At 38.5% G+C, this 15,402-nt stretch overlaps 1 protein-coding gene across 21 annotated transcripts in view; it reads right to left on the bottom strand.

Moving 5' to 3' along the window:
- The window catches only part of EPB41L2 (erythrocyte membrane protein band 4.1 like 2), a 113,166-nt gene that overhangs the window by 79,593 nt on the left and 18,171 nt on the right, over positions 1-15,402 (bottom strand). For 5 of the 21 annotated variants that reach the window (XM_080583834.1, XM_080583824.1, XM_080583839.1 and 2 more), the window contains one exon: positions 15,094-15,167. The exons of 15 other annotated variants lie outside the window; for them this stretch is intronic. The gene's annotated coding sequence lies outside the window, so the exon portion shown is untranslated. Of the gene's footprint in view, positions 1-5,526; positions 5,674-15,093; positions 15,168-15,402 lie in introns of those variants that run through there. One more of the 21 variants, XM_080583841.1, reaches the window with a different exon arrangement.

Raw genomic sequence — 15,402 nt, 5'->3', positions numbered from 1 at the left:
CCATTTTATGACTGCTCAATCTGAGCCAGGTTTTAAGCAGCATGCTGTGCTGCACAGGCTATGTTAATCTGTCTACAAGCTAAGACACACGGAGAGCTGCAATCTGCTCATGCCCAGCAGAGAAAGAATATCCCTCATCTTCATGCTAATTGAGGACTACCTTTATTTGAGGAAAAACATTTCCAGTTCAAAAGAATGACTTTAGAAGTTTCAGGAAAAATATATATTCTGCATTACTCAACTCAGAGCTGACTTTGTTTGCAGACCTCATGCAGAGGTGGTAAATACGTCACATTCTTTCTCTCTCAGTTTTGACCACGACACTATCTTATGAATTGGCTCTGTCTAATCCTTAGCATATCCTTCAGTAAAAGGAAAATAAGCCCAGCAGGAACAAAAATCAATTATCAAAAGAAAAACTGCAAAAGGAGAGATACCATTTGTCTTTTCACTAATTCCTAGTATCATGGGCCTGTGAAAAAAAAGAAAGAATACTGAAGTCTCTTGGAAGCTGTAGTATTTCCACATCTTAGTGTTTAATCCCTCCAGGAAACTCAGCAAGAATAAGAGGAATGCAAACAAATTTTAAGAAGCTGCGCTGGAACAAGTTTTTCTTCCTCTAGTTTTGAGTGCTTTGTTGACAGTGATCCAAGAAAAGCTTCTTAATGTTTAAAAACTAAGTTGATGGGAAAAAAGCTAGTATTTACACGTGCTGTTTAGGAAAAAACTAATTTTGTAAAGAAATAACTATCACTGTTTTTTAAATTCTTTTAGGCTGCTTTAGTGGTAGACCCTCAAAAGATCTGACAGCTAGCTTTAAGTTATAATCTCCAAGCTTATTAATGAAATGACCATAAAATTCCATAAAGCCACTTGCCACTTTCTAAAAATGTTCAAGGTTGTCATTTAAGAAATCTGGGACCCTTCCAAATTATTCCATCTAATCTTTCATGAATAGTTTTCTCCCTGCCATCCCTCCCATGCCTTGATAAGGATAACCACCCAAACCCAGAGTTCAATGCATAGCAAAGCAACAAGAGCCTCAGGGTTAGATGCCAACTTTATGTTCTAAATAGAACTAGAACTGACTACTTTATTGACTGAAACAGAATTTATTGTGGTGTTTCTTAACTTAAAGAACTACAAGAGGTATTATACATCTTTCTTCTAAGCTGATTGCCCTGCAGCCTGTATTCATTGACCACATTCATCAATAAGGGAGACGAAAGACTTGATATCTTTATGGCCAGTGCATTCTGTGGAAGGGCATTATTCCTCAGGATTGACTAAGCACACAGGCTGGTTTAAAGGTAAGACTATTAAAAATATATAAATATCTGTCTCCTGATTTCAGTCAGTTGACAGTAGAGTTCCATCAAACGTGTATATATGCCTGCATATAAATGTTTCACGAATTTTCTTAAGAGGCATCAATTTCCTTTTGTTCAGTAGATAAAACAGATTAGTTTCAGTATAATGCAACATTAATATTGCATTTGCTATTTCTTTTGTGATAATCAAAAAGTTTTTCACACATACTGAGATTATCGTATACCTTAGTTTTGGATGCTTTATTTCACTTAATGAAAAATGACTTATCATTGAACATTTGTGATTATACATCATGCTATTTAGATTGAAGTTGAAATTTGTTTTTCAAAGCACGACATAGAATACCACATCACTGAGATAAAAATTTTTGAAAGATACCTGTTTTGATTACAGACATGTTGTGGTGAGAATGTATCACTATCCTCAAATCTGATTTCAGAAGTAACAGTCCTCACCAAATTAAAAATTTGGTCGTTGTTTCTTATTTGTGTCAGACCCAGCTTCTTACCAGACTGAGGTAAATGTTCCTTTTCAGGAATTAGGCAGTCCATAGGTCCACAGTATTTTTTTTCCCCTGTTTAGGTATTCTTATATTAAATCATCTCACCTCAATCTCTTGTTGATAAACTAGTTTTGATAAACTCAACAGGTCAAAATCCTTAAAAACTATTACATAACAGCTTTAAAATTAGTTTTCTCTCTGCTTTTCAGTATGCTTTTAAGCTGTCAACACAATTGACAATGCATTTTAATATACCGTCATTTACAGTGTACAAAGCAGCACGTTCTTTTCCCTCCTACTGCCTAGTCTCTTGCACATCCATCAGACAATTCCATTGGTCCTCTACTGCTTTGGCACTGCCCCAACAGAAGGTCACAGTATTTTGAAGGGTAAGAAGATGTAGCATTATAGATTCTACCAGGATTAGTGAAAGCTTGACACGGGATTTGTTTTACTAGTACAGATGTACCAACAGAACTTTGAGCTATCACTCTTCTGAATTTAAGTTTTGTGCCCATATATCTGATATTTATGTCAGTACTTCACAAGTATTTAGTTCCCAAACCCAACTCTGAACAGCTTAAGGCAGAAGATTCTGTATCGTAATTCAGTGCTACTTGGAACACACGTCAACAACTTAACTCATACGTGGATTAGTACCCTAATGAACAGTAGCAATTCTTGACATACTTTGTTGCTCTAAGCACATCTCAAAGTAATGCTATTGCTGAAAATAACTTAAAACCAAGTATTTCTTATCAAAAGATTTATTTAAAATCATGTTTCTTTAAAAAAAGAACTATGTTCTCATAGCTGCCCTTCTCCAACGTCTCAAAGCAGCAAATACTCCTCTGTACATATCCAAACTACTTCAGAAGATAACAGATAAGAGGAAAAACTTTAAGAATGATAGCAAAGTTATGTTTTGAAGTGGGTAGCTTAAGTTGCAGTATTTTGGGTATTTCAGCCAATTTACCTAGCTACATCAATAGCAGCTGCAGTTTTGGACTGTGGAAAAGCACATTCAAAAAACATCCCAAAATAGTGTAGACATGGCCACTGGAAAGAAGCTCTGTCAAATATTTTTCCCCTTACACAACTGTGTTCCTTAACCTTGTGAAATTACAAACATGTAATCTGCAAACAGGCAGTAAGACTAACTCTAGGAAGAAAGAAGAATATTTTTACTCAAGATTTAAGTGGAAGATGCCATTAGTGAGCCAACAGATTTGCTTCCAGCACAAACGAGCATAGCCACTATATATATAACACACCCTCCCCAGCTTTAACCTAGATATCACCAATAGCAAGTTACGTACACCGAAACCCATACAGTAAATTCTGATCCCTACAAGACATGTTATCAGATCTCATTCTAACACAAGCTTTCACAGAACAAGGCTCTAGTATACATTACACTATTCATATTACGCTATTCATATCTTGGATAAATTTAATACATTTAGCAGCAACATAGATTTTTTTTCCTTAAATATAGGGATTTCTTTTCATACTTAAATCATGTACATACTCTTGATGGGAAAAGTATATAAGGAAAAATTATGACCATGCAATTACTAAACCACATTCTCAATTCTGAAACTGTCTCAGTGAGCAAGGCAGAGTTTCAACAACTTTTTTTCGTATTTCCTAGTTCATGCCCTGCACGTAAAAACTCATTGGATTTTGCTATTTCAGGACACTATGCTCTCTAAAGAAACTCTTCATAGGAAGTCTGTAGCTGAATATCACATAAGTAAAACAGCAATAGTTTTGTCCACGAGCATTTCAAAGAGCGTAAGGTAGTTCCACCTTGCCAGTGGCCTTCATTAACAAGCAACTCCCTTTGTATAGGATGAACTCACTTTGAATACTACCAAACAACCCTTTATTATGAGCTGGTGTTTTCTCTACTTGCAACACCCACCAAGATTTCTCTCCCCCACCCCCCTTTTTTTCCAACTCACTAGTTACAGCTAAAAGAACCAACCTAGCTGTTCTAGTGTGCTGCACAGTGCAGGCCACCACACGTTCCCTATTCACTAGCAATGCACAATACAATTTAAATCTTCCCAACAGCTGTATCCAAACGTATTTCAAGACCATCAGATCGGTAACATTAAACACTTTAGACAAAGAGGTATTAGTCAAGGTGAATCTTCCTTTCTCCTTACTACACCCTTCCTGTGTTCATGTTACCTATTTCAGTATCTTGAGATACTGACTCCAGCCCAGCCCTTCACAAGGCTGGCAGACCCTCCACACATAGAGCTCTGCTCCAGCACTTTGCTGGAGAACGGGGTAAAAAAAAATACCACAAAAACACCACTCATACTACTTTTAAGGAACTTGACAAATGGGATGGGCAGGGATGTACACACAGCCCACCTCTTGCTTCTTTTTTGCTACAGGAACTGAAAGGCCGACTCTCATCAGGGGACAGAGGCTGGCACTCAGAAGAAGCCAGCACACGGCATGCTGTGCCAGACCAAGTAGGCTGACCCCAGTAGCAACCAGCAGTGTTGTTTTGTATTGCATACTTTCATGAGCTACTTAATTTAGACAAGTCTGAATTTAGTATAGAGCTATACATTAGAAAAAATAATTTTACAGGAGACATCCCATGTCAGTCTGCACAAGTTACCTCTCTCCATTTCCTAGGTTAAAAAAGCAGACGTGGTAGTAGAAGAAAAAGACATGCAAAAGAAAGACAGGCATTTATAATGCTTATTGAGAAGACAACCTAAGCCATATCTGTACCAGCAATGATACTCTAGGTGTACCGTATCAACCAACTCAACATCTACTCCCTAGCTCATATGATACTCAGTAATTCAGTAATAACAGAGTACAATATTTTTCCACTTTGTGCAGAACTCCTTTTGCCATGAAACTTATGAAAACAGGGCAAACAAGAATAAAATCTAGAAATAAAGAATGCATGGTAACTGTCATGCATCTGCTATAGGAAAGCACAAAGATGATTACATATTGTAATACTGAATATTATGCTGAGATACTTACTAGGTAGACCAGGCTAATCTTTGGCTAGTAGCATTCACAGAAGGAGTCTATGCAGACATTTTGCAAGAGTTTGCATTTTGCTGCTTACGTAACAAAATTATGGTGCAGTCAGGTTCTTTAGAACCATTCATTGTTTGACGTCATCAGCCAAGATCTGAAGAGAAGTTTTAGTGACAAGTCCAAGTTAATCACTTTATTTATTGACAAAGCACTAGTTGTTAAAGAACAGTATATGTTATTGTAAAAACCTTGGTCGTTAAACAAAGAACTGGCATATACTGTAGTTAAAAAAGCCTGTAGTAGCCTATCAATCAGGAAGAGTTATTTTTCTACTAGCTACCACCACAAAAAAAAGTCAGTATTAACTAGCAGATCATATGTTGTAACCAAACTACAAATTCTATTGCACAAAATAACTGAACACCTTAGCTCAGAGTTCCCATAGCATTGGATGAGTAATCCTCGTTCCCCCAAACCATACAGTAACACTGTATAACACCAACAGTGGAAAGAAGTTGTAAACAACTGAGGAATTCTGAAACAAAAACAAATGGGTATAAATTTGTGTGTAATATACTCAGTCCAGAAATAGAATGTTTTTCCATGCAAAAAGTGATTGAGATTTTGGGCCACTTTCCAAGAAGAAAAAGATGAAAAAACAAACTCACCTTACAATGGCACTTGCAAAGATCTTGAAACAGGTGATGTGCTTACTTAAATACTTGATGACCCAGGAACTTATTCAAACTCCAATAGGTAACAATTTAAACATCCTTACTCTCACCAAAACTGAAACTAGCCCTCTGTCAACTTCCACTGCTGTCACTACTGCTCAGCATCTCCTGCATGCATCGTTTTACTCTTTCAGAATGGGAACACAAAAACACAATGTACTTTCTCTGCTGCTTTGAACAGACAACTTTATTTGTAGCCACTCAAAGAATGTGTTCTGCAATCTTTCATAATTTAATCACTGTCAGTCATAATAGGCTATTGTGAAAAGATAATCCACTCATTTATTTTATCATCAGTGCACTCAGGCATGGTCAATTTACGAGCAACAGTCACATGCATCAGCCACGAGAGATCCATTACAGAGCTGCTGGAAAGTTTGTTCACAAGCAAGTTGCTTTACTCCCATTATCCACAGGCTGAATCTAGAAGTCTCTCACTCTTTCATGTCGTTCTCACAGCAGAATGAAAGGAAGGCCTTTAAGCCACAGTCCTACTCTTTAACACATGCTTACACAGACAGTAGGCTAATTACAACTTCAAATTTTACCATTAAGTTACAGTTACAATTATTGTTACTGTGTCCTTCAAATCATGTGCTCATGGAAGAAAACGTCATCTTGGTATCGCCATAGTAATTCACGGGACACAGGTTATCCGATACAAGCAGCACAACTATTCATTCTGAGACACCAAAAGCATAGCTGTCATTGGAAATGTAGGAGTTGTCTGGAAAAGCAGAAGCTACAGTAAGGCTCGGAGCTGTAAGGCTACGCAGTTGTCAGAAGGTGACAAAGCGCAAGCCAGACAGATACACATGCATGCATTTAACAAGCCCTACCTGCACAATCACGTTAATGAAATCATGCGAGCAGTATCAATAGTAGCTATGACATAGTACTAAGCGAACCAGACTTCGCTAATCCAAAAATCAACTTCATGTATGAGCAGACTGAAGATTTCTGTAAGATATACAGACAACAGAAACATGCACACACTTTTTAATTAAAATGTGTTTGCGCACACACACACTATAGCGCTGTTTCATCCAGCCCATGGTTACACAGGAAGCACCCTCCTACACAAGATTTCATAAAAATTCCTGTCTATTTTAGCAAAGATTAGACAGGAAATCGTTCAGATTATCATAAATCCTTGAACTCCATAGGAATTTTCATCTGATAATTGTTGAAAGTGAATGGTTGAAGAAAAGTAATATTTCACATACAGTAAATCATTGAATCCTGCCTCTTTTTGTGCTACACGCAAAACACCTGTACAATACCCCACTCCCCTTGCAGTTAAAAAAAGGATTAAAAAAGCTCTAATATCCAGTGTTAACATTTTCAGTCAGGACATGCAGCTAAATCTAGAAGTGGTCTGCCACTAAGTTCAAAAAGAAATCTAAGTGAAGAGCACCCAGCCACCGAGGATCCTTGGCAAGCTACAGAACAAGCCACCCATCCATCCTTCTGGCAGCAGTTTGATGCTATGGGGTACAGCACAAGGGAGACACGGCAAATTTCACTGCACATTCTGCCAAAGCCCCACATATTTCTATGGAGAAAAATTGCAGATGCTAACAATTTGGAATGCTCTCTGGTTTGTATTAAACTTTATTCTACAACTTACTGGACAAAAACAGCAATGCAATTCTCACAATGTACAGGATGTGGCCAGAAAATATTCCCAAACAAATCTTGTTTAGTCCAATAAGGTGAGAATATGAGTTAGAGTATATTTAATACTCCAAGAGGAGGCTTAATACAGTTAATAGGCCCAGCATACAGGGCAGCTGCTTAGGTATTTCTTGCCTTGAAGTAGAGTTGTGGCTACTTGAAGAAAACCTGCTTTGAATGTAACAACTTTCACAATGAAAGTTAATTAATGGCTTCCACAATAAATTCACAGTGTACCTGAGATGTCTAACAAAGTATATATGCATAAAAACTGGTATCAATAGCATCATGCCAATTCTCCCATTTTACAATGTTTAATTTATCCTCTAGAAGTGTTCCGTATCATGAAATACGACTTTTTCCCCATTAACTGAAAGTTATATACTTTCTTTCCAAGTGAAAAAGACTGATAAAGCAAAAAGATGGGTATAGCTACAAATCACCATACTATTCAATCTTCAGGTGTCAAAACTTTAATGCAATAGAGCAGTAACACCACTACATGACGTCACTTGAATTCAAGCCGATACTTTACAGGAAACCTTTTCAGGCTTCAAAGGTTACTACCGACTCCTTTGGAAAATTTGACAATGAGAAGTAATTTTTCAAGCAGTATTCAATTTTAAAGTCTGCTGAGAACTCAGAAAAGGCTGAGAACAAAAGCTGGAATTTACTATCCAATTAGGTCAGACACACTAGTGCCTCAATAACCAAACACTAGAAAATACACTAAGCCTTTGCCATGGCTAGAGTCTCTAATTCAGAAACATTTGAGACTCATGAACTGAAAAAGCAGTTCTGCCACTTGTAGACTAATAGATGTAAGTTCTGAACAAGACAAAGCAATGCAAAAAAAAAGCCAGGCAAATAAAATCAAGCAGCAATCATCCACAAAACTAAGCTATCAGATTTATCTACAAAAACAGAGCCTCTAATAAAAATAGAAAAATCCTTGGTTTTGCACCCCTGCAAAAGATCCCTGATCTAGAAGTGATTTTATGTTGGAAAGAAATACCGACAATGAGTCTCTACACCTCGCTCTATACCCCTTATACAGCTATTATATATATGTATTATCTATAAACTACCAGAAACTGCCAGTTTTGACTTCTACAGAAGTCTCGAGTTACAGAATTAAATCATAATTTTAATGTTGTTCTTCAGAAATGTGTCTTGCACTCAAGCCTACAGAGAAACATTCTTATAAGAAGAACAGAAGTCTAACTCCACTGTACTGCTTGAGCAGCAACACAGTCACAGCCATGTATCTTCCGGGAGCCAACGAGTAGCTCCCTTTCTGAATTTATCATTTATCATGCTAACAGAGGGTCAAACAGAGCCATCTGAATCCCCACTAGTCACGGGGCATCACAGCATCACCCTGAGACTCAACAATAGACTGGGTCCATGAGGATCCAATGCACTCACTCTCCCACCCATTTGGTGCTGCTGAAGCCTCCCTCTCCCTCTGAAAAGGGATGTGCAACTCCTAGATCTTCAGCCATACAGAGGTTTTGGTGTGAACTCAAAGGGCACAGAAGTTTATTGCTGCTTCAACAGCAGTGCTACTTTAAGACGGTCCTAGACAACTATAAACAATTCTGTTTTTACCTGTTAGACACTGAAATAGGTCTGTTCTATTTAATATAACTGGTATTTCTGAAATTTTCAAAATAACTAAAGGAATACTGTTAGTAAGGGAAAGAAAAGAATTTGATGAGAATTTTTCTTTGCAAATCAGAGTCTCCTAATCTACTTTCCAAAATTCTAATTGACCGGTGCAATGCAAATGTTTGTATTGGACTCCACAAGGCAGTGAAAGTTATTCCACTGAATTAAAATACTCAAGGAAATAGTATTCTACCTTGGATCACACAGCACCTTACTTCACAGAGACTGAGTTTGCAATATCCCTAACCTGAGTCTGCCTTTTTAACATACTGTCAGTATGTAATTAAAGTTTGAGGTATACAGTATTGCTAAAAATGAGAAATATCTTTTTATGGCACCATGTGCATTAAAGTTACACTGGATGCATTTGATCATTTCAGAGCACATTGTTAGGGCCACCTCAAGACTTACATCCTAGTAATACATCATGCACAATAAATACTAGTAAGTTCTCTTCAAATGGTTGAAATATAGAACAAGAAGAAAACAGTTTTTTAAAGATGAAAATTTAGGGCCTCAAGCAATACTAGGAAAGGGCAAATTTGATGGGTGGAATTTTTAGTAGTAAAAAGTTTTCCTGTTGTCAAGATACATCCATCTTCATTCTGGTATTAAACAAGTTATTTTGCTTCATTAAACAAGTTATTTTGCTTCCACAGTTTTTTCAAAGAGTTCCATGCTAGTTAACATATTTGATTTATATAGTGTTTGTTGAAGGAGGATTTTCCAGAATACTGTTTTCTGCACAGTGGATTTACTGGTTTGGTTAGTTCATCCGATCCCGACAGCAAGCTAGAGCAGTATCATAGATCAAGCACCACATTTCTCAAATTACCGTAGCGGTAAGTTTTGTACACACTATTGAAACAAAGCTTTGCAATATTCCTTCAACTTTTTCTCTTATTTCTAGGATCTTGATATACCAAAGAATTAAAAGGAGGCTTATTTAAAGAAAAGTGAGCTTATCTGAAGAGATGCATGATATCATTCACTATAAATACATTTTTCAAAAGCAAACCACAAAGACACTTTCAAATGCAGCTGATACTTAGATTTTCACGATTTGTCCATTAAGAGGCACCAGTCACGTGACTTAGTAAGACCATTAGTGATTCAATTCATTTTCAAGTTCAGGGACAGAACAGGACACAGAGATACACAGCAGAGGACAGAGAGCAATTTAGGGACTCGGCAGGACTGACTAGATGTAACTTTTTCCAGTCCGATTCATCCACACCACAGCAACAGCTCTCACTTCCGTCCTTCCTCCCTTAGTTCAGAAGCCCCAGTGACCTCAACAGCCTCATTGCAGTGACTCTCGTCCTGCTGCCTTCATAGTGTGCTCCCGATTCCTCTGTGCTCCATTTTCCAACCTGTATCAGCCTACCATGAAGCCCAGTCTCAACCAGAAGAAAAGAAACAGGTGAGGATACTGCAAGAGCCAAGCTTTTCTAGCTTGCCTCTGACTCTCACAAAACAGAGCTGTTGCAAAGATATGCCACTGCTTTACCCACTGCTACCATAACAAATACAAGTACAGCATGGGACAAGATGCACAGGCAGAGTGGGGTACAAGCCTCGCTCAGTCTCAGCACCCTGGGCCACTTAAGCAGCCGTCGTGCCAAAGCACACCAGGGCCAGAACCTCCACCCAGAGAATCTCTTCCTGTTCTAGGCTGTGACTTCGCTGACCTTACCAGCCCTCCAACCTACAAATCAACTCCAAGACAAAAAATGCTCAAGAAAAGCATATAACAATAGCAACCTTGGTCAATGCCTTCTCCTTCCAAAAAATATAAAGTTATATTACTTTGCCTACAATATTAACATAAGGTAAAAAAGAACGAGCAGCTGTCTGACAAACTTCTGTATAGTCATTCCTATCAGCTCTCACAGGAATTTACTTTAGGCATTTAAGGTGAACTTCACTTTTCACAGAGAGAGGGGAGAAGAGGGAAAAGAAAAAGAAGTCAGCATACTACTACCAGTGAAAAAAAAGTTTGTTTCCAGTTACAGCTAAATTCACTGTGAATTATCTCACTGGAACCTCCTGAATTGCCTCAGGAGGCATTCCTCTGTGTTTGGCTTGGGATTACTATACAAACCTACCCTGTAAATTCCTCATCCCTTTACAGCTGTCCATCTGTTTAGAGCTGTGCTTCACTTGACTGAACGGCTGCCATCAGCTACCTGCATTCTACACAGACTCAGGCCACATATTTTAAAAGCTATTGTATAACATCTGCACTTCTGACATCTTCAATATTGCTCTTGGTATCTACAGTACTGTAAGTTGACAGCACTCCTCAGCCAGAGGCTCATTCTTAAGAGTTTAAAAGCTATTCTCCACAATCTGTCAGTCATCAATACCTTCACAATTCACACAAAATATTATCTTTATGAACATACTGTTTAAAGCACCTGAGTTATTGATAATCATAAGGAAGACAGAAAAATAAACTCTCCCTACTAACATTCACAGTATTCACAAGCACTAGTTTCTCCCAGCCAAAGATGCTACACAGGATTTATAAACTGTCTTAACAGCAGCCTGTTGTAGAAATCTACACTCTTATGAACAACTGACTATTAAAGAAATAAAAGAACAGCTTTCAAGTGTGCTACAGATCTGTTCCTAACAGGCTACCAGCTTCTTTAGATTGTCACCTGTGTTTCCTCAGGTAAACAACAGGTGCACTAGATATTCTGGGCTAAAGACAAATATTTGCATGCTATCTAGATGACTAGCATAATTTTCTAGTAATAAAGCCTATCTTGGTTGTGGATTAACATGAAGATTCAGTATATGACAGCTTACGTGATGGTAGGGTAAACTAAACTGATCATAACTGAACTCCAAACTAAGGACAGAGGTGACTTAACACCTGTAGAAAGACAAGACTTCATATGTCGACTAAAATTCAAAGGCTATTCATTTGACTTTCTATTCATGGTGGTTTTAAGGTGTTGATGGCATTTTATATTCTAACATTTCACTCTCAATTAGCATATTCATGTTCCAGGAAGATTTTAGGGGCTAACACTAATATCTTCTTCTTTCAACAGAAACGACCCTACTTAATGCTAGGGTCAGCAATCATGCCACAAAATCCAGAGGTCAGTATGCAATATTGCCTTTTTTTTTTGTCTGAGATCAGTGAAAGGAATGTAGAAGACAACTGTATGCCACTTTGGAAAGTGATGTTTTTACAGCCAGCAAGACCACTGTACGAATGAAAATGAATGCGAATCTGGATTTTCCCTTCAAGTAGAAGATCGTAACATTTTGTTACCACAAAAGGGAGGGAAACAAGAACAGGAGTACTCTCAGTTAAGCACTCTGTAATCTAGAAACCCAGATAATTCAGAAGATGTGAATAGCAGGTTTGAGGACAAAGCAAGATTGTTTTCCCACTTTCCTAATTAAGAGCACAGGTACTTCAGCTAACAACACTGTACACCACTAAAGTTTAAATACTAAAATTCTACAAAGCCAGTGGCTGTCACATTTAGATGTCTGGTTTATTTCCAGCCTTGCTGGAACTCTACTCAAGCTCATTGAAAAGACATATCCAGATATTCAACTGAAACTAAGGAGAAGGGTTTATGGCCATGAGTTGAAAAAAAAACTATTTATGCTGATGTTTTGTTTTTGCTGTTGGTGTAAAGATAATGAAAAAAATCCTCAGTTACACAAAGGAGTAGGAGAAAACACAAACCCTGAAATACTATCATCCCTTCATGAATAGCCATGCGATTTTTTTTCTTAAGCTTTAATATAACGAGTGTTTAGTTTTCAAAGATCACTATCACTTTTAGTTTGTGGAAATGAAAGACTTCCTTCTCCAAAGGTAAGGAAACACATATTCAAAGGTATAACTTGAAAATAATTATTGGACACAGAGGCTACCTAACTTTATCATGTGCTTGTATCTTACAAAAGAAACTGAGCTGCACGACAACAAAAGCTTATTACCATTCATTTAAACAGCCCTAACAGTATGATTTCTTTACCATATAAGAGGAAAAAAATACATCTGCATATACTTCATAAATTCAACATTACAGAATCATAGAATATCCTGAGTTGGAAGGGCCCCATAAGGATCATCGAGTCCAACTCCTGGCACCGCACAGGTCTGCCCAAAATTTTAGACCACGTGACTAAGTGCACAGTCCAAACGCTTCTTAAATTCAGACAGGCTTGGTGCAGTGACTGCTTCACTGGGGAGCCTGTTCCAGTGTGCAACCACCCTCTCGGTGAAGAACCTCTTCCTGATGTCCAGCCTAAACTTCCTCTGCCTCAGCTTGACACCATTCCCACGGGTCCTATCACTGGTGATTACAGAGAATAGGTCCCCTGCCCCTCCACTCCACCTCGCGAGGAAGTTGTAGACTGCGATGAGGTCTCCCCTCAGCCTCCTCTTCTCCAGGCTGAACAGGCCAAGTGACCTCAGCCGCTCCTCATGTCTTACCCTCTAGGCCCTTCACCATCTTCGTTGCCCTACTCTGGCCACTCTCCAGCAGTTTAATGTCCTTCTTGTACCATGGTGCCCAGAACTGCACACAGTACTCGAGGTGAGGCCGCACCAGTGCGGAGCAGAGCGGGACAATCACTTCCCTCGGCCGACCAGCAATGCCATGCGTGATGCACCCCAGGATATGGTTGGCCCTCCTGGCTGCCAGGGCACACTGCTGGCTCATATTCAACTTGCTGTCAACCACAATCCCCACATCCCTCGCTGCGGGGCTGCTCTCCAGCATCTCATTGCCCAGTCTGTACGTATAGTCGGGTTGCCCTGTCCCAGGTGCAGGACCCGGCACTTGCCTTTGTTAAACTTCATGTGGTTGGTGATCACCCAGCTCTCCAATCTGTCCAGATCTCTCTGCAAGGCCTTTCCACCCTCAACAGAGTCCACAGCTCTTCCAAGATGGGTGTCGTCAGCAAATTTGCTCAAAACACCTTCTAGTCCTACATCCAAATCATTTATAAAAACATTGAAGAGGACTGGCCCTAAAATGGAGCCTTGAGGGACCCCACTAGTGACCATCCACCAGCCGGATGTGGCCCCATTTACCACAACCCTTTGAGCCCTGCCCGTCAGCCAATTGCTCACCCATCGTATGATGTTTTTGTTTAGTTGTATGCTGGACATTTTGTCCAGTAGGATCCTATGGGAAACTGTGTCAAAAGCTGAAGTCCAAAAAGATCACATCAGCTGGTTTCCCTTGATCGACTAGATGAGTGATCTTATCATAAAAGGAAATCAAATTTGTTAGGCAGGACCTACCCCTCATGAACCCATGTTGGCTGGGACCAATGACATCAATGACATTAAAAGCAAAATAACTGTTTCAATAGTCTTCAAATGCATAAAGACAAAAAGCAAGGTTAAGTATGAGAATTACGTAATAGGCAAAGTATTTCAATTGTAATTGCAGAAAGTTATTTTTGTGCCTTGTTAAAGCAACGCATATTGTTACTTTAATTCAGTACTACCAAACAGGTGTAAATAGCACTAGTAGATAGGATAGGACTACCTTTTAAACTATGATATCCAACCAATTCAGCATTAGTACCACCTGATACCCTTAGGGGAAAAAATAGAAGAAATTACTTTCATTCATCTTTTCATTGCAGTGCACATTACTGCACCCATTCTTAACTAAGTTAAAATTTAATAAATAACTTTTGAACGAAATGAGGAATTATGATGTTAAGGTGCTATCTAGTAAGGCTGCAAACATTCATTACTATTTTATATTAAAAAGGGTCTCCCCAGCTGATGCCTAAAATATATTATTTCACATACCAGGTTTAGGGAGAAGTCACCTAAACAACTAACTAAAACAGAGAAGGGGCAACATCTGTCTTAGTAGGACATGTGGAGAACAATTATGCAGCAGTCTCTTTTGTAGTAGAGGGGAAGGGAAAGACAGGGAAGGCATGTATAGCTACAGAAGCTTAAGTGAAAACTGATGCCAAAAGAATTATAACAAGCAACCAAGCCTTTTAGTTGTTTTTGCAGATTTAGTCTCTATTGCCTTTACAGCATTAAGAAAAAGCCCTTTTCTGCTAGTTAATATCAATTTATCAGAACGAACTATATTACTTGCCTTAACCATATCATAGTAGTGTATTTTTTTGTCTTACCTACAGCTACAATCTCTTGTGAAATACCAAGTCCTCAGGAATAAGATGCAGGATTCTTGACTCAAGGGAGATACCTAGAGGTAAAGATCAAGTTTTACAAGCTGTGGTACTGATTTTGGTAATCCTCTTCTTGTCTCTCTATACAAAGAAAATCTAGGCTTATGAATATCTTCAGAAAGCAGCAAAAACATAGCAATGTTACAAAGTCAATTTTCAGACTTCACAACAGATGAAAAGAAAAAAGACTTCATCTTCACGATGAACTATTCAATACCTCAGCTCTTACAAGATATGAAGCACTTTGCCTAT

The sequence above is a fragment of the Anser brachyrhynchus genome (genome assembly GCF_964034855.1).
Source record: "Anser brachyrhynchus genome assembly, chromosome: 3".
In the NCBI taxonomy this organism is placed as follows: domain Eukaryota; kingdom Metazoa; phylum Chordata; class Aves; order Anseriformes; family Anatidae; genus Anser; species Anser brachyrhynchus.
The sequence above is the reverse complement of the archived record's forward strand: the minus strand, read 5'-3'. Positions and strand labels throughout refer to the sequence as shown.